Source organism: Hyla sarda, chromosome 10 (assembly GCF_029499605.1).
Source record: "Hyla sarda isolate aHylSar1 chromosome 10, aHylSar1.hap1, whole genome shotgun sequence".
Lineage (NCBI taxonomy): Eukaryota > Metazoa > Chordata > Amphibia > Anura > Hylidae > Hyla > Hyla sarda.
Window position 1 is genome coordinate 105,795,213 of NC_079198.1, and position 23,154 is coordinate 105,818,366.

A 23,154-nucleotide genomic window follows, 5' to 3' on the forward strand; every position below is an offset into this window, starting at 1 on the left:
CCGAGTGTGGATAGTGAGTTTGTATACTGAGTATGGAAAGTGAGTGTGTGTACTGAGTATGGATAGTGAGTGTGTGTACTGAGTATGGATAGTGAGTGTGCATACCGAGTATGGATATTGAGTGTGTATACCGAGTGTGGATAGTGAGTTTGTATACTGAGTATGGAAAGTGAGTGTGTGTACTGAGTATGGATAGTGAATGTGTGTACTGAGTATGGATAGTGAGTGTGTGTACTGAGTATGGATAGTGAGTGTGTGTACTGAGTATGGATAGTGAGTGTGTGTACTGAGTATGGATAGTGAGTGTGTATATTGAGTATGGATAGTGAGTGTGTATATTGAGTATGGATAGTGGGTGTATATATTGAGTATGGATAGTGAGTGTGTGTACTGAGTATGGATAGTGAGTGTGTGTACTGAGTATGGATAGTGAGTGTGTATACTGAGTATGGATAGTGAGTGTGTATACTGAGTATGGATAGTGAGTGTGTATACTGAGTATGGATAGTGAGTGTATATATTGAGTATGGATAGTGAGTGTGTGTACTGAGTATGGATAGTGAGTGTGTGTACTGAGTATGGATAGTGAGTGTGTGTACTGAGTATGGATAGTGAGTATGTGTACTGAGTATGGATAGTGAGTGTGTGTACTGAGTATGGATAGTGAGTGTATATATTGAGTATGGATAGTGAGTGTGTATATTGAGTATGGATAGTGGGTGTGTATATTGAGTATGGATAGTGAGTGTGTATACTGAGTATGGATAGTGAGTGTGTATATTGAGTATGGATAGTGAGTGTGTATATTGAGTATGGATAGTGAGTGTGTATACTGAGTATGGATAGTGAATGTGTATACTGAGTATGGATAGTAGGGGTGTGAATCGCCAAGAATTTGGCGATTCGATTCGAATCGCGATACCAGTGTGGCGATTCGATATATCCCGATATATCGCGATACCGTCTAGGTGACGATACATCGCGATATATCGCCCACCTGGGAGCATTCATAGATCCCAATAGACGCCGCTGTCAGCTTTGACAGCGGCGATCTAGTACTCCGGTGCACACTTTTCTCATGCTATCCCGTCCGGGCTGCAAAATAAAATAAAACGCACTTTCTCTTACCTGCCAACGAGCCCGCGGAGCTCCGGTACACTCCGGTACAGGTGTTCGGTCCCCGGGCTGTATTCTTCTTACTTCCTGTTAGTCCGGCACGTCACATGGAGCTTCAGCCTATCACCAGCGGAGGCGGGACATCGCTGCGGCCAGTGATAGGCTGAAGCTCCATGTGACGTGCCGGACTAACAGGAAGTAAGAAGAATACAGCCCGGGGACCGAACACCTGTACCGGAGTGTACCGGAGCTCCGCGGGCTCGTTGGCAGGTAAGATAAAGTGCGTTTTATTAAAAATTCCACATCCCTAAAAGAATCGATTCAAAAATATTTTGAATCGATTCTGTATCGGCAAATGAAAAATCGCGATTATCGCGAGAATCGATTTTTTCTTACATCCCTAATGGATAGTGAGTGTGTGTACTGAGTACGGATAGTGAGTGTGTATATTGAGTATGGATAGTGAATGTGTGTACTGAGTATGGATAGTGAGTGTGTGTACTGAATACGGATAGTGAGTGTGTATATTGAGTATGGATAGTGAGTGTATATATTGGGTATGGATAGTGAGTGTGTGTACTGAGTACGGATAGTGAGTGTGTATATTGAGTATGGATAGTGAATGTGTGTACTGAGTATGGATAGTGAGTGTGTGTACTGAGTACGGATAGTGAGTGTGTATATTGAGTATGGATAGTGAATGTGTGTACTGAGTATGGATAGTGAGTGTGTGTACTGAGTACGGATAGTGAGTGTGTATATTGAGTATGGATAGTGAGTGTATATATTGGGTATGGATAGTGAGTGTGTGTACTGAGTATGGATAGTGAGTGTGCATACCGAGTATGGATATTGAGTGTGTATACTGAGTGTGGATAGTGAGTTTGTATACTGAGTATGGATAGTGAGTGTGTGTACTGAGTATGGATAGTGAGTGTATATATTGAGTATGGATAGTGAGTGTGTGTACTGAGTATGGATAGTGAGTGTATATATTGAGTATGGATAGTGAGTGTGTGTACTGAGTATGGATAGTGAGTGTGTGTACTGAGTATGGATAGTGAGTGTGTATATTGAGTATGGATAGTGAGTGTGTGTACTGAGTATGGATAGTGAGTGTGCATACCGAGTATGGATATTGAGTGTGGATATTGAATGTGGATATTGAGTGTGGATAGTAGACATGTGCAATTCGGTTCGGCACGAATATCTAAATTAACGAATTTTACCGTTTTCGTGCATTCGGACCGATCAGAATGCACGAAAACATATTTTGATCATTCCCGAATAGCCACGATAATACGAATAGCAAAGTAACGAATACATTCGTTATTTCCCGACCATAATGCTGTAAATAACGAATGCATTCGTTATCCGTAAACGAATGTGAAGAATTCATTCTGATAACAAATATAATAAAAAGGATATAGATAGTTTGATTTTTCGGATACATTCGGTATTCGGGTACATTCGGTAAATCTTTTTATTTTTTTTGGACTTTAGCGATCCTGAAAAATTATGGAGATACCTTTTTTTATAAAAATTTCGTAGGGTATCATAAAAAATCATAATAAAAAAGATACAGTGGTGATGGAAAAAATTGTATCTAATGAAATGTATCATTTTTATTATGAAATGTTTATCCATTTTTAAACAGGGATCAATTTATGTGAGCGGGTAAAGCACTAAAAATGTAGCCGACAATAATGAAAATGTAGTGTGTGCATGTTTTTCACTTTTTTTTAAAAACATTTTTTAGGTAGTACTACTACTCCCAGCATGGAACACAGTCTTCCATGATGGGAGTAGTAGTTACCTGTACTAATTGACAGATTGCAGGGGTCCCTTGCGATCCTCTTGTATAATGTATAGATGCGGTGGCTGCTCTTCTATGGTCCCCTGCACTCACGTATATGTACATATATTCATATTTCCCGCAGAGCTGTGATTGGCCAGATGGTTGCAGCCAATCACAGCTCTCTGTGAGAAATAGGAATATGGGTATATATACGGCCGTGCAGGGGACCATAGGAGCGCGGCCGCCGCATTCATACATTATACTGGAGGATCGCAGCGGGCGTCAGGAGTGATACCTGCAATGATCTTTCCTTTACTACAAGTACTAATACTCCCAACATGGAGTACACTCTGCTCCATGCTGGGAGCTGTAGTACCTGCATTAATAGACAGATCGCAGCGGGTGTCAGAAGTTACACTCGTTGCCATATGTCTATTAATGCAGGTACTACAGCTCCCAGCATGGAGCAGAGTGTGCTCCATGTTGGGAGTATTAGTACCTGCAGTAAGGGACAGATCCCAGGGATGTCACTCCTCCTGACACCCGCTGTGATCCTCCTTATGTGAATGTCGGGATCAGCTGTTCTCAGGGCTACAGAGCCAGGAGAACAGCTGACGCTGAGCCGTAGGTATACATCGTATATCTACTGCCCAGCAAGAACTTACAGTGAGCCTGCAACGTGTATACAGTATACACATTGCTGGCTCACTTAACCCCTTGCTGAGCTGTGCGCTATGCGCAAGCCCAGCAAGGGAAGAGTTAACTTACACTGCTGGACAGTGTAGGTTAACCCTTTGGGCGGTATACACTATATACAGCTATCTATAGATAGCTGCATACAGTGTATACAGAAGACGAAGTCCAGCTTACTTCCCTCGGGTCCCGGGCGGGGTTCGTGTAGCTCCGCCCCCTAGTGATGACGTCATTAGGGGGCGGAGCTACAGAAGGGAACAAGACTAGTTAATCTGAAGCTCTGTTCACATTGTCCGTTTTGTATAATGTGAACAGACCCTTCTGGCAGTGTCTACCCAGACAGGGAGACTCCAGCTGTTGCTAAACTACAACTCCCAGCATGCCCAGACAGCCAAAGGCTGTCTGGGCATGCTGGGAGTTATAGTTTTGCACCAATTGGTGGCTCCCTGTTTGAATAGACATTGCATCATGGGTGCTCTCCCCAGCGGACAGCGCCAAAAATGTCATAACCAATTTTTTGTGTTTTTTTCTTCTCATTTCAGATCCGTGTATGCAGAGGATTACTGCGGATTCGATGGATTACGGCGGATTATTTATTTTTTCCTTTAATAAAATGGTTAACGAGGGCTGTGGGGGAGTGTTTTTTTAAATAAAATAATTTTTCCAATGTGTTGTGTTTTTTTAATTTTTTTATTGAATTTTCAAGGTTAGTAGTGGACGCTGTCTTATTGACGGAATCCATTACTAGGCCAGGGCTTAGTGCTAGCCCCAAAAACAGCTAGCGCTAACCCCCAATTATTACCCCGGTACCCACCGCCACAGGGGTGCCGGGAAGAGCCGGTACCAACAGGCCCGGAGCGTCAAAATGGCGCTCCTGGGCCTAGGCGGTAACAGGCTGGCGTTATTTAGGCTGGGGAGGGCCAGTAACAATGGTCCTCGCCCACCCTGGTAACGTCAGGCTGTTGCTGTTTGGTTGGTATCTGGCTGAGAATGAAAATACGGGGAACCCTATGCGTTTTTTATTTTTTATTTTTTTATTTAAATAAAAAAAAAAAACGCATAGGGTTCCCCGTATTTTCATTCTCAGCACAATACCAACCAAACAGCAACAGCCTGACGTTACCAGGGTGGGTGAGGACCATTGTTACTGGCCCTCCCCAGCCTAAATAACGCCAGCCTGTTACCGCCTAGGTCCAGGAGCGCCATTTTTGACGCTCCGGGCCTGTCGGTACCGGCTCTTCCCGGCACCCCTGTGGCGGTGGGTACCGGGGTAATAATTGGGGGTTAGCGCTAGCTGTTTTTGGGGCTAGCACTAAGCCCTGGCCTAGTAATGGATTCCGTCAATAAGACAGCTTCCGCTACTAACCCTGAAAATTCAATTAAAAAAAAAAAAAAAACACAACACATTGGAAAAATTATTTTATTTAAAAAAACACTCCCCCACAGCCCTAGTTAACCATTTTATTAAAGGAAAAAAAAATAATCCGCTGTAATCCATTGAATCCGCAGTAATCCTCTGCATACACGGATCTGAAACGAGAAGAAAAAAAAACACAAAAAATTGGTTATGACATTTTTGGCGCTGTCCGCTGGGGAGAACACCCATGATGCAATGTCTACCCAAACAGGGAGCCACCAATTGGTGCAAAACTACAACTCCCAGCATGCCCAGACAGCCTTTGGCTGTCTGGGCATGCTGGGAGTTGTAGTTTAGCAACAGCTGGAGTCTCCCTGTCTGGGTAGACACTGCCAGAAGGGTCTGTTCACATTATACAAAACGTACAATGTGAACAGAGCTTCAGATAAACTAGCCTTGTTCCCTTCTGTAGCTCCGCCCCTAATGACGTCATCACTAGGGGGCGGAGCTACACAAACCCGGCCCGGGACTCGAGGGAAGTAAGCTGGACTTCGTCTTCTGTATACACTGTATACAGCTATCTATAGATAGCTGTATAAAGTGTATACCGCACAAAGGGTTAACCTACACTGTCCAGCAGTGTAAGTTAACTCTTCCCTTGCTGGGCTTGCGCATAGCGCACAGCTCAGCAAGGGGTTAAGTGAGCCAGCAATGTGTATACTGTATACACATTGCAGGCTCACTGTAAGTTCTTGCTGGGCAGTAGATATACGATGTATACCTATGGCTCAGCGTCAGCTGTTCTCCCGGCTCTGTAGTCCTGAGAACAGCTGATCCCGACATTCACATCAGGAGGATCGCTGCGGGTGTCAGGAGGAGTGACATCCGCTGGGATCTGTCCCTTACTGCAGGTACTAATACTCCCAACATGGAGCACACTCTGCTCCATGCTGGGAGCTGTAGTACCTGCATTAATAGACATATGGCAGCGAGTGTAACTTCTGACACCCACTGCAATCTGTCTATTAATGCAGGTACTACAGCTCCCAGCATGGAGCAGAGTGTACACCATGTTGGGAGTGGTAGTACTTGTAGTAAAGGAAAGATCATTGCAGGTATCACTCCTGACACCCGCTGTGATGCTCCAGTATAATGTATGAATGCGGCGGCCGCTCTCCTATGGTCCCCTGCACGGCCGTATATATACACATATTCCTATTTCTCACAGAGAGCTGTGATTGGCTGGAACCATCTGGGAAATATGAATATGTGTACATATACGTGAGTGCAGGGGACCATAGAAGAGCAGCCGCCGCATCTATACATTATACAAGATGATCGCAAGGGACCCAAGCAATCTGTCAATTAGTACAGGTAACTACTACTCCCATCATGGAAGAGTGTGTTCCATGCGGGGAGTAGTAGTACTACCTAAAAAATGTTTTTTAAAAAAAAGTGAAAAACACGCACACACTACATTTTCATTATTGTCGGCTACATTTTTAGTGCTTTACCCGCTCACATAAATTGATCCCTGTTTAACCCCTTCAGGACGGAGCCCATTTTGGCCTTAAGGACCGGAGCGTTTTTTGCACATCTGACCACCGTCACTTTAAACATTAATAACTCTGGAATGCTTTTAGTTATCATTCTGATTCCGAGATTGTTTTTTCGTGACATATTCTACTTTAACATAGTGGTAAATTTTTGTCGATACTTGCATCCTTTCTTGGTGAAAAATCCGTAAATTTGATGAAAAATTAGAAAATTTTGCATTTTTCTAACTTTGAAGCTCTCTGCTTGTAAGGAAAATGGATATTACGAATACATTTTTTTTTGGTTCACATATACAATATGTCTACTTTATGTTTGCATCATAAAATTGACATGTTTTTACTTTTGGAAGACACCAGAGGGCTTCAACGGTCAGCAGCAATTTTCCGATTTTTCACAAAATTTTCAAACTCAGTATTTTTCAGGGACCAGTTCAGGATTTAAGTGGATTTGAAGGGTCTTCATATTAGAAATACCCCATAAATGACCCCATTATAAAAACTACACCCCCCAAAGTATTCAAAATGACATTCAGTCAGCGTTTTAACCCTTTAGGTGTTTCACACGAATAGCAGCAAAGTGAAGGAGAAAATTCACAATCTTCATTTTTTACACTCACATGTTCTTGTAGACGCAATTTTTGAATTTTTACAAGGGGTAAAAGGACAAAATTTTTACTTGTATTTGTAGCCCAATTTCTCTCGAGTAAGGACATACCTCATATGTCTATGTAAAGTGTTCGGCGGGCGCAGTAGAGGGCTCAGAAGGGAAGGAGCGACAAGGGGATTTTGTAGAGTACGTTTTTCTGAAATGGTTTTTGGGGGGCATGTTACCTTTAGGAAGCCCTTATGGTGCCAGAACAGCAAAAAAAAACCACATGGCATACCATTTTGGAAACTAGACCCCTCGGGGAATATAACATGGGATAAAGTGAACTTTAATACCCCACAGGTGTTTCACGACTTTTGCAAATGTAAAAAAAATAAAAAAAAATTTTACCTAAAATGCTTGTTTTCCCAAAAAAATTTTATTTTTAAAAAGGGTAATAGCAGAAAATACCCCTAAAAATTTGAAGCCCAATTTCTCCCGATTCAGAAAACACCCCATATGGGGGTGAAAATTGCTCTGCTTGGCGCACTACAGGTCTCGGAAGAGAAGGAGTCACATTTGGCTTTTTGAACGCAAATTTTTCTCTGGGGGCATGCCGCATTTAGGAAGCCCCTATGATGCCAGAACAGCAAAAAAAAACCCACATGGCATACCATTTTGGAAACTAGACCCCTCGGGGAACGTAACAAGGGGTTAAGTGAACCTTTATACCCCACAGGTGTTTCACGACTTTTGCATATGTAAAAAAAAAATTTTTTTTTTACCTAAAATGCTTGTTTTCCCAAAAATTTTACATTTTTAAAAAGTGTAAAAGCAGAAAATACCACCAAAAATTTGTAAAACAATTTCTCCCGAGTATGGCGATACCCCATATGTGACCCTAAACTGTTGCCTTGAAATACGACAGGGCTCCAAAGTGAGAGCGCCATGCGCATTTGAGGCCTAAATTAGGGATTGCATAGGGGTGGACATAGGGGTATTCTACGCCAGTGATTCCCAAACAGGGTGCCTCCAGCTGTTGCAAAACTCCCAGCATGCCTGGACAGTCAACGGCTGTCCGACAATACTGGGAGTTGTTTTGCAACAGCTGGAGGCTCCGTTCTGGAAACAGTGGCGTACCAGACGTTTTTCATTTTTATTGGGGAGGGGAGGGGGGCTGTGTAGGGGTATGTTTATATGTAGTGTTTTTTACTTTTTATTTTATTTTTTGTGTTAGTGTAGTGTAGTGTTTTTAGGGTACAGTCGCACGGGCGGGGGTTCACAGTAGTTTCTCGCTGGCAATTTGAGCTGCAGCAGAAAGTTTGCGGCAGCTCAAATTTGCAGCCAGATACTTACTGTAATCCTCCGCCCATGTGAGTGTACCCTGTACGTTCACATTGGGGGGGGGGGACATCCAGCTGTTGCATAACTACAACTCCCAGCATGCCCGTTGGCTGTCGGTGACTGCTGAGAGTTGCAGTTTTGCAACAACTGTAGGCACACTGGTTATGTATCACTGAGTTTGTGACCTAACTCAGTGTTTCACAACCAGTGTGCCTCCAGCTGTTGCAAAACTACAACTCCCAGCATGTACGGTGCATGGTGTACGGTGACTGCTGAGAGTTGTAGTTTGCAACAGCTGGAGGCACACCGGTTGTGAAACACTGAGTTAGGTAAAAAAAAACTCTGAGTTTCACAACCAGTGTGCCTTCAGCTGTTGCAAAACTACAACTCTCAGCAGTCACCGACAGCCAACGGGCATGCTGGGAGTTGTAGTTATGCAACCACCAGATGCACCACTACAACTCCCAGCATGCACTTTAGCTGTTTGTGCAAGCTGGGAGTTGTAGTTATACAACAGCTGAAGGTACACTTTTCCATAGAAAGAATGTGCCTCCAGCTGTTGCAAAACCATAAGTCCCAGCATGCCCATAAGGGAATGCTGGGAGTTGTGGTGGTCTGCCTCCTGCTGTTGCATAACTACAGCTCCCAGCATGCCCTTTTTGCATGCTGGGAGCTGTTGCTAAGCAACAGCAGGAGGCTGTCACTCACCTCCAACGATCCAGACACTGCAGGTCAGCCCCTCGTCGTCTCCGCCGCCGCAGCTGCTCCTGGGGCCCCGATCCCAACAGGGGCGCCGGGGATCGGGGTCCCCAGCACCCGGGGTGCACGTCCCGCACCCGCTCACGTCCTCCAGAAGAGGGGCGGAGCGGGTGCGGGAGTGACACCGGCAGCAGGCTCCCTGATTGGTCGGCCGGTAATCCGGCCGACGAATCAGGGCGATCGTGAGGTGGCACCAGTGCCACCTCACCCCTGCAGGCTCTGGCTGTTCGGGGCCGTCAGAGACGGCCCCGAACAGCCAGTAATTCCGGGTCATCGGGTCACTGGAGACCCGATTGACCCGGAATCGCCGCAGATCGCTGGACTGAATTGTCCAGCGATCTGCGGTGATCGCCGACATGGGGGGGCATAATGACCCCCCTGGGCGATATGCCGGGATGCCTGCTGAACGATTTCAGCAGGCATCCGGCTCCGGTCCCCAACCGGCTAGCGGTGGGGGCCGGAATTCCCACGGGTGTATGGATACGCCCTCGGTCCTTAAGGACTCGGGATGCAGGGCGTATCCATACGCCCTATGTCCTGAAGAGGTTAAAAATGAATAAACATTTCATAATGAAAAAGATACATTTCGTTAGATACAATTTTTTTCATCACCACTGTATCTTTTTTATTATGATTTTTTTATGATACCCTGCGAAATTTTAATAAAAAAGGTATCTCCATTATTTATTAGGATCGCTAAAGTCCAAAAAAACTAAAAAGATTTACCGAATGTACCCGAATACCGAATGTATCCGAAAAAACCAACACAAATACCCGAATACCGAATGTATCCGAAAAATCTAAACCGAAAATATTGCCGAACCGAAATTTTTTTCCAAAACGAAAAAACGAAACGAAATTAAACGAAAATTTTTCTAGTGCACAAGTCTAGTGGATAGTGAGTGTGAATAGTGAGCCTCTTAAGCAGGGGTACAAAATAGTCAATGGGGGTCATTTATAGCCCCCAATTTTTGCAAAGTTATTTGTCTCTCACTGGTGTATATGACTTTCTTCAACTTCAATTCCAGTTGGCGTTTTGTGGGCGCAGTTTTCGAGGCGCAGTTTCCGCACTGATGTATGACATGCTTCTGTTACAAAAGACAGTTTTGCGCAACCGTCACTCCAATAGGGACTGGGTGCAGGCAGTAGCAACAAAAAAGGTGCAGGCACCCTGATAAATACCACCAGCTGCACCAGTCACACACTAAACCTGAAACCTGAAAAGTCACAAATGGTAATAAATGACCCCCAAAGCTTTGAAGTTTAGCCCTGGCTACACCAACACTACCAGCTTACTGTGTGATCACGGGGGGCGCTTCCACCACACTGGCTGTAATGGGTATATACAGTGGTGCTTGTTAACCCCTGAGACTTTTATATATTTCTGTATTATTTTGACCTAAAACTACATCAAAGTTTCAAACAAGAGCTACAGATAGAAGAGAACCAAATCAGACAAAGAAGTCAAAATATTGGCCATTTATTTATTAAAAAAAAGATCGAATATCAGTGGCAGAGTGGCAGAAGTATATGAACCTGTAGGCTCGGAGCGGCTTCTTGGCTGGGTCCCCTTCCTCTCTGTCAGTTATGAACTATTCGACTATGCTTGCTGAAGTAGCTACCAGAGGCCATAGAGTCAAGTGTTCAGCATCTGGAGTACCACAAAGCTACAACTCTCCAGTAAGTCTACAAGTCTATGTTGCTGTCACTGAAGTTAGTCAAGTCCTGCACATAGTACAAGTCAAGTCTAATTACAAGTCAATTTTATTACTCCATTATTAAGTACTGGCCCAGCAAGCTGCGAGGTCCTCTGGGTCCTTGTCACATCTCTGGGAATTCTGGCCATAGCTGTGAAGATAACTACACCTGTCTTCTATTCAGAAAAGCCCCAGTTTACCTTCAACTGGTTGTGGACTCTTTATTCACTACTAGCCCATGGGATAGCGTTGAATCCAGGCATGTGGTGCTCCGGAACCCGAAAACCACACTGGCGTTACGAACACATAGGGGTTAATACCATCCGTCCCCCGTGGTTAAAAACATCTGATCCCACCACTCTCACCGCAACACCCGTGGTCCCGCCATTCACCCCAGGGGTGCACCACATTGGTACGAATTGGGGCCGTTCTTTGCCAAAATCCTCTCTGCCAATGCGAGGATGGATAGGGGGTTGAGTGGGTGGGGAGGGGATCAGTGTTGAGAACTTGTTGGGGGGTGGGGTCGTTCTGTTACCTAGGGATCCTACTGTGGTGTCCCAATACCGCATTTCATACAGTACTTATTTATCTATGGGTCCCCATAGCCAGAGTCCCTAGGACTTAGTAATCTCTGTTAGTCAGTCCGTCACCTCTATTATATTATATAGATTTCTAATTTGTCCATAGAATAATGTATATAGTATTATTTCTGTATATAAATGGTTAATTACCTGTTTCTATTAGCATTGCAGGACCTGCGGGTCATGTGACAGGGTGAACTCTATGGTTTTAGCTTAAGGACCTTTGGAGGCCCTCTTACGTCAGTAATCCCATCCCACCATGTACTGGTGAATGGCAGACGTTCGGACCAATCAGAATCACCACGCCCCCTGCCCATATAAGGGAGCGGCGGCCATCTTTTCGCTCTCTTTCTCCTGGCTCTTGATGAGAGAAGACCTATATCGCAGTAATCACAATGAGTTAGGCCTGAGCCTTGCGGCAACGGCTGGATGATCTAAATTATAGAGGGTGTCAACTCCTAAGCACTCTGCAGTATCACCGGACCCAATATTTCCCCTAAATCCGGACAAATCTGCTCATCAATTATCACCTAAATTCAGAGACTACAAGTTTAATGCAAGGTCCGCAACTTCTGCCAGTCGCTAAGCAACCTAAGAACTGTTATGAGACAGTTACTACGCATTGGATATTGCAAGCACTGCAGTAAAGTTATTCAAGTTCAAGTTAATCTGCTTGTGGACCTTCAGTCATTTCATTGCACCTATCGCTTCTGGGAAGGGCAGCGATAGGCCGGAACATAGATTCAGCATACCAGCCCTCACCCTGGCATCACGAGTGACAGGGTTAATATTAACCTCTCATATATCAACATCATACCATCCCTACCATACACCCCCCAAGGGCTACCACACTACAATGTTTTCCTACTGAATATCTGTTATGCTTCCCTTTTGCATTAAGGCCTGTATGGGGTGTGCCCTGTTTGCGTATGTGTAACATTCACAAAATGTTGCAAAAAATATGTTTAAAAAAAATAAATGTATAAGGGAGATTTCTTAAGAGATTTAGGGATTTCTTTTTGCTTACAATAGGGCAAGCCTAGCGTATTATCTAGAGCTCATAAATGCAGTGTTCTTTTCTAAATAAGACTGTGTACAAAATACTGTACTATATAATTCGTTGATCTATCTGCTTTATATGCTATAAAATTACTTTTATATGTTATATACAAAATTTTGTATATCTTTGTATAATGACAAAATCTTCAATAACACTTGTTGAACCATTACAAAGTCGCACGTGTGCCTAAGTAATTTCATATGTCCTGGGCAGACCCGTGATTGGCCCGTACTGCCTGGCCAATCACAGCTGCCAACAGGGGCGGACTGACACCACTCAGGGCCCCTGGACCAAATAAAGCAAGGGCCCCCAGCAAGACTCCACACCTTGCCCCACCCACCTCTGCCCCGCCACTATTCCCGCCCAGTATGTACATGAATATTTGCCATAGAATGAGGGTGCAGTGCACTTGAGGCTATGGTGTACTTTGAGGAAAGGCAATGCCAATCACCTTAACTACACCAAGCACTTAAAAACACTGAACTATCCTCCTCCTTTTTATGCCAACTTGGGATCTCTGTGTGTGATACCCAGTTCAACTTGGCTCCAGCCTTCACCCACCTTAAAGGGGTACTCCGATGGAAAAAAAAAAAAATTGAAATCAACTGGTGCCAGAAAGTTAAACAGATTTGTAAATGACAACAAAAAACGTGGTCTCAAATGGCTGGAGGTGCTCAACCCCAAATGGCGTTGGTGTGCGGGCTCTGGTGTGTCCTTCATATAAGGATACACTGGCGAATGTCTCAATTTTAACATCAGTGTTGAGGGATAGCCAATGTCATTGTATACATCCACCACATTAGTGCACCTAAATTTCTGTATTGTAGATTTTTAAATGACTTCTATTAAAAAATCTTAATCCTTCCAGTACTTATTAGCGGCTGCATACTACAGAGGAAATTCTTTTCTTTTTGGATTTATTTTCTGTCATGACCACAGTGCTCTCTGCTGACACCTCTGTCCATTTTAGGAAATGTCCAGTGCAGCATATGTTTGCTATGGGGAGGAATTTTTCCTGCTTTGGACAGTTCCTGACATGGACATCGGTGTCAGCAGAGCACCGTGGTCGTGACAGAAGAGAAATCCAAAAGGAAAAGAATTCCCTCTGTGGTATACAGCTGCTAATAAGTACTGGAAGGATTAAGATTGTTTTTAATAGAAGTAATTTACAAATCTGTTTAAACTTTCTGGCACCGGTTGATTAAAAAAAAAAAAAAGTTTTCCCACCAGAGAACCTGCCTTTCTCCGCTCCCTATATGATGGCACAGTCAGATATATAACTCATCTCTTACTGTGCCATCATATAGTGAGCGGTGAAAGGCAGGTAAAAAATAATAACTGGTCCTTTTATAAGCCACACACGTTACCTTTTTTGCCCCCTGCTTGGGTGAGGCTGAGGCCTCTTAGATTTATTAAAGAAATAGCACAGCAGCACAGAGTATTTCTGGAGGGAACTGTGGTGACTCAGACTGTCTGAAATACTCTGTGCTGCTGGGAAGCCTACTCCATCTTCTACCTGCCTTTCACCACCCCCTACATGACGGCACAGTCAGAGATATAAGTTATATTTCAGATATAACTCATAAGTCAGACTGTGCCATCATGTAGGGAGCGGTGAAAGGCAGGTAGAAGATACATACAACTAACTATACAATCCATAAGCCACCCACCTGGCCAGGCCGCCCTGTTTTGGGTCCATGCAGCTGTATATATATATATATTTTTAAGATTTCATATGGTAAGCGGCGGACAGCGGGCCCTTTTCCCGGCCGGTGCTTTCGGACAGCGTCCAAATGGACCAGCCCGTCAGTCCGCCCCGGGCTGCCAACGGGAAAAATATGAAATTACAGAGCCGTACCCATTTTCCCCGCTGGGAAGCCAGGGAGCGGAGCACAATGCTGAAAGCTTCCCTGGCTCCCTTGTCACCGGCCCTTGCAGCATGACTACAACTTCCAGCATGCTCTTACAGTAAGGACATGCTGGGAGTTTTAGTTGCTCGGGCAGGAGATGTGCAGGCAGGTTACAAGCTTGTCACCTGTCCCACAACTACAACTCCCAGCATACCCTTACAGTAAGGACATGTTGGGAGTTGTAGTCGTGCAGTGGAGGCAGGAGACAAGCACATCTCCCGCCCGTGTCGCATGACATGCTGGAAGTTGTAGTCATGCGGCACGAGCGGGAGATGTGCAGGCGGGTGACAAGCTTATCACCTTCCCCTGCCGCACGACTACAACTGCCAGCATGTCCTTACTGTAAGTGTAACGAGAAGTTTTTTTTTTTTTTCTTATTTATTTTCTCACAATTTTTGAGAAATGAAAGTTAAGCAGCAGAAGAAGCTGAGGTTTGGCTGCTGTACATCATTTACATCAGGCTCTGAATGACAGTAGGTAATATAATCCAGCGCACAGTGCAGGACACACAGCACATACAGCTGGAAGAATAATCCATTATAAGTGATCAGGGGCCCCTTATAGACCTAGGAATGAAGGGCCCCGTCCAATATGGAAATTTAGTTACCATAAATTCATATTATATATATATATACATACACATTAATGATTTAAACTAGAGGCCTAGCACAGCCTGTAATGTCATGTGATGTCACACATGTGATGTCACAATAAAGCATCGTGGTAAAAGGGCCCGCGCTGCCTGACAACTGTGTGGGTTGCTCAGTTTGAGTGTGAGGAGTGGATAGCGGAGCTATGAAGCGAAAAATGATGGAGTCCAGTGGGAGTGAGAGAGGCGGGGAGAAGATGGCCAGGATGGAGTCTGGGAGGTGTACCATCAGAGCGGTGAGAATACAGCTGAGGGCGAGAAGACAGCAACAGCAGAACTCTCCACAGTTCACCTTCGACAAAGACGGGGACTGCATTATGACGGACGTCAGTCCTGATCCTGAGCAGTTCACGTATGAGCCAGATGGGTCCTGTGTGATGAGGGATGTCTCTCGATCCTGATGAAGCTGTATCTCCATTTTTTTTTTTTTTTTTTCTGTAACATCTATTGGGAACTCAATTTCCATCACTAGAGTTTCCCAATAACATCTATAACATCTGAGGCTCCAGACATCTAAACCATCTGAGGCTCCCGACATCTGAGGCTCCCGACATCTGAGGTTCCTGACATCTGAGGTTCCTGACATCTGAGGTTCCTGACATCTGAGGTTCCTGACATCTGAGGTTCCTGACATCTGAGGTTCCTGACATCTATATAATCTGAGGTTCCTGACATCTATATAATCTGAGGTTCCTGACATCTGAGGCTCCTGACATCTATACAATCTGAGGCTCCCCCCGGCTTCTATACAATCTGAGGCTCCTGACATCTATACAATCTGAGGCTCCTGACATCTATAACATCTGAGGCTCCTGATATCTATACAATCTGAGGCTCCTGACATCTATAACAGCTGAGGCTCCTGATATCTATACAATCTGAGGCTCCTGACATCTATACAATCTGAGGCTCCTGACATCTGAGGATCTCATGAAGACTCATCGGGTGTCCTGGCTCCATATAACACAAGATTCCAGTTTGGGATAAACGTTACCTCATCCAGGTGGATCGTGCTGGCTCAGCTCACGAGGTATGTACTCTCACTTTGTGCCTGCTCTCACTTTCCTATCCTCTTTCCTATACCCTTGTCCTCCCGCTATTCTTTTGTCCTCATCTCTCCTGTCCTGCTCGGTTCCTCTTTCTCCCTCTCGATATATCCGGACTGACCACAGAGCCCTGCTATATTACCCTTTCTGACTCTTCTTCCAATTGCCTCCTGAAAGCTTACGCTGCCAGTAGTATGTCGGCATACGTTTGGATAATATTTTAGTTGTTTTTGTAGCCGCTATAGATTATCCACTAATGGCTGTCATACCTATTTACGATATGTTTCAGGAAGGATCACCATCGTTTGTATGGAGAGCCTGCTCTGCTATGTTTCTTGTACTTACTGTATACTGGTGTTCAGATGTTACCTCATCCAAACTTTACCTCATCCAGAATTGTGCAGGAGAGGACGCCCATCTGACACCTTCCATACTCTTCATAGCAATGTGCAACCAAGCAAACTATCTTCTCAGAAAGTTTCAGCATATTTAAACCAAATATTTATTTTATAATAAATATTGTTTTCTATATTTTAATGTATGTTTTATTTATCCACTATGAGTATACACTTTGGTGTACAGCAGGTTTGGGTTGGGGGTAGGGGGGGTGTGCAGGTCGTCTTTCTGTTTTCTTACTTTCTTACCTATAAAATGTTGTTGTTGCCCATAGCAACCAGTCAGAGCTCAGCATTTTTCCAGTGTAATTTAAGAAATAAAGCTGAGCTCCCAGGCAAATATTGTGGGGTGTTCCCTGTCTGCAGTGGGTGGTATCTACCAAACATGGTCCAACAGAAGAACAACTGGAGAACTAGCAACAGGGTCATGGGCACCCAAGGCTCATTGACGAATATGAGGAGCAAAGAAGATTCCACAGAAGAAGAAAACAGATTAAAAGGGTCTTTTGGGACTATGATAATGATATCTTTAGGATAGTTCATCAATATCTTCCCAGTAGGGGTCCGACCAACAGCACCTCCACAAACATCAGTGTCCCCTTCACAGGTTACCAAGCACAACAGCTTATATTTGCCATTGGCTGTGCCTGGTATTACACCTATTTACCAGCCTTTGACTGTCTGGGCATGCTGGGATTTGAGGTTTTGCAACATCTGGAGGGCCACAGTTTGGAGACCACTGTGCAGTGGTCTCCAAACTGTAGCCCTTCCTGATGCTGCAAAACTACAACTCTCAGAATGCCCAGACAGTCCAGATGTTGCGAACTACAGCTCCCAGCATGCCAGGGCAGTCTGGGCATGCTTGGAGTTGAAGTTTTGCAACATCTTGAGGGCTACAGTTTGGAGACCACTGCACAGTGGTCTTCAAACTGTTCTCCTCCAGTTGTTGCATAACTACAACTCCCAACGTGCCCTTCGGCTGTCTGGGCATGCTGGGAGTTGTAGTTCTGCAACAACTGGAGGCATGACTATGGGAGATTCTAGCTGCCTGGTCTCGGCTCTCTAACCCCTATACCCAACCATCCCCCACCATTAAAGACAAACACATATTTTTGGGGCAAAGGCCACAGCAGCCCAATTTTGTTTTCCAACAATTAAAACATTGTAACTTTTATAAATAACTCTTTATGAACATTATACAACAATGAAAACTTGAACAACCCCATTTGAAACTTAAACTTGTACTCTAGTGCAGAGTATTCCTGCTCCGTCCTGCCCGGGCTGCAAAATAAATGAAAATGAACCATCTCTCACCTTCCTGGGTTCCTGCGGAGCGTCACTACAGCCGATCGGTCCTCCGGTCCATCTCCTTCATACTTCCAGGTGTAACGAAGCGTCACATAGTGCTCAGCCTATCGCCGGCTGATGCAGAAGATTGCGGCGAGGCACTGTCCACTCCAGTTTCCAAATCCATCCATTAACTTCCTAGGGCCTCCTACTTTTACTCCCAGCCATCCAACACCTGGCCTTGGAGCACCCCCTTCAGAGCCCCGTATCCTCTCTGGGCCCCCCTAGCCACAGAGAACGTACCACCGGGGCGTGTACCTCCACGCCCCATATTACCTTCCAAATTACCACCGTGCAGTGATGCCTCTAGGTCCTTCTCCTGCGCCTTCCGCTGCCGTGACAAAGTAACCAAACAGGGGCGGGTGGGCGGGCTTCTTCACCGTCGCTACACCAACTGCCTTTTCCTGTCCGGGCTTGAGTTCCTGCTTGCTCCTCTCCTTATTTCCCCCGCCAATCCCTGCTACTCTATTAACCCTCCAGTTAACCCCTTCACTGCCGGCCATCATTCCCCTGTCATGTGCCCTTGCGGTCCAATACTTTTCCCTCCAGGGCTTACTTGACTATGGGAGATTCTAGCTGCCTGGTCTCGGCTCTCTAACCCCTATACCCAACCATCCCCTACCATTAAAGACAAACACATAATTTTTGGTGCAAAGGCCACAGCAGCCCAATTTTATTTTCCAACAATTAAAACATTGTAACTTTTATAAATAACTCTGTTTGAACATCATACAACAATGAAAACTTGAACAACTCCATTTGAAACATAAATAACATAGAAGAGGAACCAGAGGCACCATCCACTCCAGTTTCCAAATCCATCCATTAACTTCCTTGGGCCTCCTACTTTTACTCCCAGCCGTCCAACACCTGGCCTGGGAGAACCCCCTTCAGAGCTCTGTATCCTCTCTGGACCCCCCTAGCCACAGAGACCGTGCCACCGGGGTGTGTACCTCCATGCCCCATATTACCTTCCAAATTACCACCGTACAGTGATACCTCTAGGTCCTTCTCCTGCCCCTTCCACAACTCAGGCGGGTGACCCCTTACCCGACTGCATTCTGGCACACAGACACTGCGCGTCCTACCGCCTCCTTGATCTCCAGCAACCAAAGATCCATATCAAACATATTAAGGTGTACCCCGTCCAAATCCATGAACTTGGGTTCTCCCTTCTCCAGCTCCCTGTTCCAAACAATTATACCGCCATTCCGGGCCACAAACTGACCAATCGCCTTTTTCACTTTGGCCCTAGCCCTGTTCAGCCCAGCCACTGATCTAGCTCTTCTCCACTTCTTCCTTGGCACCATGTCAGACCAAATAAATTTTAGCCCAGGCATGGCCGACCACAAACAAAGCAGATCAAGCTTCATGTCCCGCAGCAACACCCTTGATGAGCGAAAACCCCATTCGTTACCCCCAAGGTGCACCACCACAATGTCAGGATCCTTATCCATCCTAGCATAGTAGTGGACGCAAGGCAACAGCTCCGGCCACCGCATGCCACCGTACCTCCATCTCCTCCCATGGAAACCCCAGTTGCCGACCAGTAGGCCGGACGGCAGCTCATGACTCCACCCTGGACATGTAAGAATGCCCCACGATCCAGACCAATCACTTCAACGAACCTGAAAGAAAAGAAAAAACAGATACCAGCCACGGAACAAACAGAGTAATCACAGCAAATGAGGCCGCAGATACAGTTTAAAACGATCAGAGTCCCATCTCCCAATGCGCTTAATTCGGGCCCCAACCCCCACCGAGACGCCTCGGTCGCCGAGCCAATCCTAAAGGAATGAGAGCTGTATTCCTCCGCCCCATAGCCAGCCTCTCGCAAGCACTTGCGGAAGACCGCTGTGAATTGGAAGCGGGACAAAAAAAAACATCGGCATGCACTAAAAGAGGACCCAAACCCGGTGGACGCACCGACAAGAACTCCCTGTAGCAAGCCACCGGGCACACCTCCGACCCTTCCAACTAGGCCAACCTTACCACCCTCCCCCTGCCGGCTTGGTCCGTCTTGGAATGGCGCAGCAGACATTCCAAAACCCCCTTTACAAGCCGGACGTCCGCAAAAAGAAGTCCCCCAGACCGAGTTTTACTGGGAGCCACCAGCTCCGAAATCCGAAACTCCCCAAAAAACGCCAGAGCGAAAGCCACCCCAAACGCCACCCCAATTCCACCAATAACTAAAAAGACACCGGCTTCCTGGTATCCCTATGAATGACCCCTTTCCGAAAACCCTTAACAGTCTGCCGAACCAGAAAGCATTTTGTAACGTCCGGAAGCCCCTTCGCTTGAACCAAAAAGCAATGGCCAACAGCCGCCGGCCCAGCCCCAAAGGGGAGACCCCTTCACAAAATGCCCTGCCCACATAAAAAAGAATAGCCACCTCCCATTCCGAATCGGCCGCCCCCAGGTACAAACGATCAACCAACGCCTCCCAATCCGCCCACCAGCGACGATACGCCGCCCAGGTATCCCCACTCACGGACCGGCTGACCAGACCCATGGCCAATGCTACACCAGATTCCACAGCTAGTCGGGACAGGGGACCGACCCCTCCGCAGCCTCCGGCGCCAACTCTTGAAAACGCTCCCACTGAAAACGAGAGAGCATCAGCGACCTCATTAGCAGCCCCAGGGATATGCATAGCGACAGAGTGTGAATTCAGCTCAAGCCCCTTCAGCAATAGCCTACGCAGCAAATTAACCACTGGCGGTGAATTCGCCGTCTTTCCATTAATGGCCTGGACCACTCGCATATTGTTGCAGTGGAAACACACCTTCCTGCCTCTCAATGAATCGCCCCAAATCTCCACTGCTACAATAATGGGAAACAGCTCCAATAATGCCAGATTCCTCATCAGCCTGGCCGTCTTCCAAGCCTCAGGCCAGGAACCTGCACACCATTGACCCCCCAAGTAAGCTCCAAACCCGCAACTACCAGCAGCATCTGTAAAGAGATCCAGGTCCCCATTAGAAACCGGCTTGTCCATGATGAGCGACCGGCCGTTGTCTGCAGAAAGGCGAATGAAATGGGGCGGCCGCTCCACCCCAGCCGTAGCCGCCGCAGAACACCCTCCCCATAGGCATGATTCTACAAGCAAAATTCAACCTCCTCAAGAGCACCTGAACCTCCCGCAACCTCAGCTTCTGCGCCCGGCACCCATGCTCCACCGCCAGCTTCAACTCCCCGAGCTTGTCTGCAGGCAACCTGCATTCCATAGCCACCGTGTCTATAACTATCCCTAAAAACGTAACAACCGTTGCGGGCCCCTCCGTCTTGTCGGGGGCCAGCGGAACCGCAAACCAAGCTGCCACCCGCTCCATGGCTTGCAGCAAGAAAGCACAAACCAAGGACTGACAACAAGAAGTCGTCCAGGTAATGCAGCACAGAATTAACCCGGGACTCCCGCTTAACTACCCACTCCAAGAACGAACTGAAGTGTTCAAAATAGGAGCAGGAAACGGAACACCCCATGGGGAGGCAAAGGTCAACAACATACTGCCCCTCCAAGCAGCAACCCAACAGGTGGAAACTATCCGGATGGACCGGAAGAAGGCGCCTCAATGTCCATCTTTGCCAGCAATGCCCCCGCACCGTAACGCCTCACCCACACCAGGGCGGCATCAAACGACGTATACGACACAGCACAAAGTGCCGGATCAGTACCGTCATTCACCGAGAGGTGATGAATGAGGCAAAACTTATTGGGTTCCTTCTTGGGCACCAGCCCCAACGATGAAACCCGCAAGTCAGGCAACGGCGGGAAACCAAAGGGCCCCGCCATGCGGCCAAACTGCACCTCCTTGAACAATTTCTCCTCAACCAACCCTGGACGGAGCCGAGCGGAAACCAAATTCCGCACCGCCCCAACCGAAACACTCGCAACGCTAGGAATACGAAAACCCCTTACGCAGCAACTCAGCTGCGGCTCTATTTGGTAACGGTCGAGAAACGGCGCCATCCTTTCCACCGCCACCGGCGTCGCCCCTCTTAAAGTAAGCATCGCCAGCTTTCCCGACTCCCTTCTTGAAACATCGTGACAGGCCGTGGGCCCCGCCACACCCGGAACACTCGTGCCAAAAACGGCACTCCGTCACAAATTTACAGTTCCCTTCATTAAATTGCCAGCACACCCCTTTCGCACCACCCCCGGACCTAGCGGGGCCTGACCCCCTGCCTCCCTCACAAAAGAACTGCTGAACCATCCGCGGAGTGCCCATAAGCCGCATTCACAAACCAATATCCTTGTGGTCCCACCGCAAGGAGGGGCACACTACCATCCTCTGCCAAAATTGTTCATCATAACGTAGACAGGCGGTCCTGCCATAGGTACGATATGCCTCCCCTATAGCATTCATGTAGCAGAAAAGGCCAGAACAATGTTCCGGTGCCTTCTCCCCCACAACACTGGCCAGGATAGCAAACGCCTGCAGCCAGTTAGAAAAAGAGCGCGGAATCAAACGATACCGCCTCTGTTCCTCCTTAAGCCTCCTCTTACCCTCATCCAACCTAACCGTATCTAAATTAAATTTCCACATACTCCCCTCTCCAAATTTTTTCCCGTACCTCTGCCTTAAGATGCGCCCCCAATGGGCCCTCATAACAGACGTACACCTCCCCCCTCGCTTGGTCAGCCAAACACACATCCCGGCCACCCCAGATGCAGGTAACACAACCGACGGCCCCGCAGGAACTACACCGCTCAACACCTCAGGGGGAACCTCACTCATCCCACATACCCCCGCTTCCTTACTGGGTCCATCACCACCGCTGCGCCCCCACTGGACGAGGTACCCCCCAGGGCCGGGTCCTGTGCTAAACCGCCAGCCCCCCAAACTATTGCAGGCGACCCCCCCCAGCCCCCAAACCCCCGCTTGACACTAACGCCTGCAACCCGCTAAGCAGCACTTGTTCCAATGCATAGAACAACCGATCAATTGAAAATCTAATCAACCGGAGGACCATGTCATACATATTTTTTTACGTATGCTTATATTTAAATGGGTACTCCTTAAAACTATTAAGACAAATTTCTCTGTACTATATCTGTAGTATATAGCAGTTGATAAGTTCTAGAAGGGTTAAGATTTTTAAATAGAAGTGATTTACAAATCTGTTTAACTTTCTTGCACCAGGTGATTTGGAAAAAAAAAATTTCCACCGGAGTACCCCTTTACGACCCTTTAATATCTTGTTGTCAGGAAAAGTTAGGCCTATATAGGGAGCTAATTATAATACGCCACCCTATATG

General features: G+C 46.5%; 1 protein-coding gene across 1 annotated transcript in view; it reads left to right on the forward strand.

The window, feature by feature from the left end:
• Positions 1 to 14,739: 14,739 nt before the first annotated feature.
• Positions 14,740 to 23,154, forward strand: part of ANKRD65 (ankyrin repeat domain 65) — a 104,447-nt gene continuing 96,032 nt past the window's right edge. The window contains exon 1 of the mRNA XM_056542533.1: positions 14,740 to 14,799. The gene's annotated coding sequence lies outside the window, so the exon portion shown is untranslated. The remainder of the gene's footprint in view (positions 14,800 to 23,154) is intronic.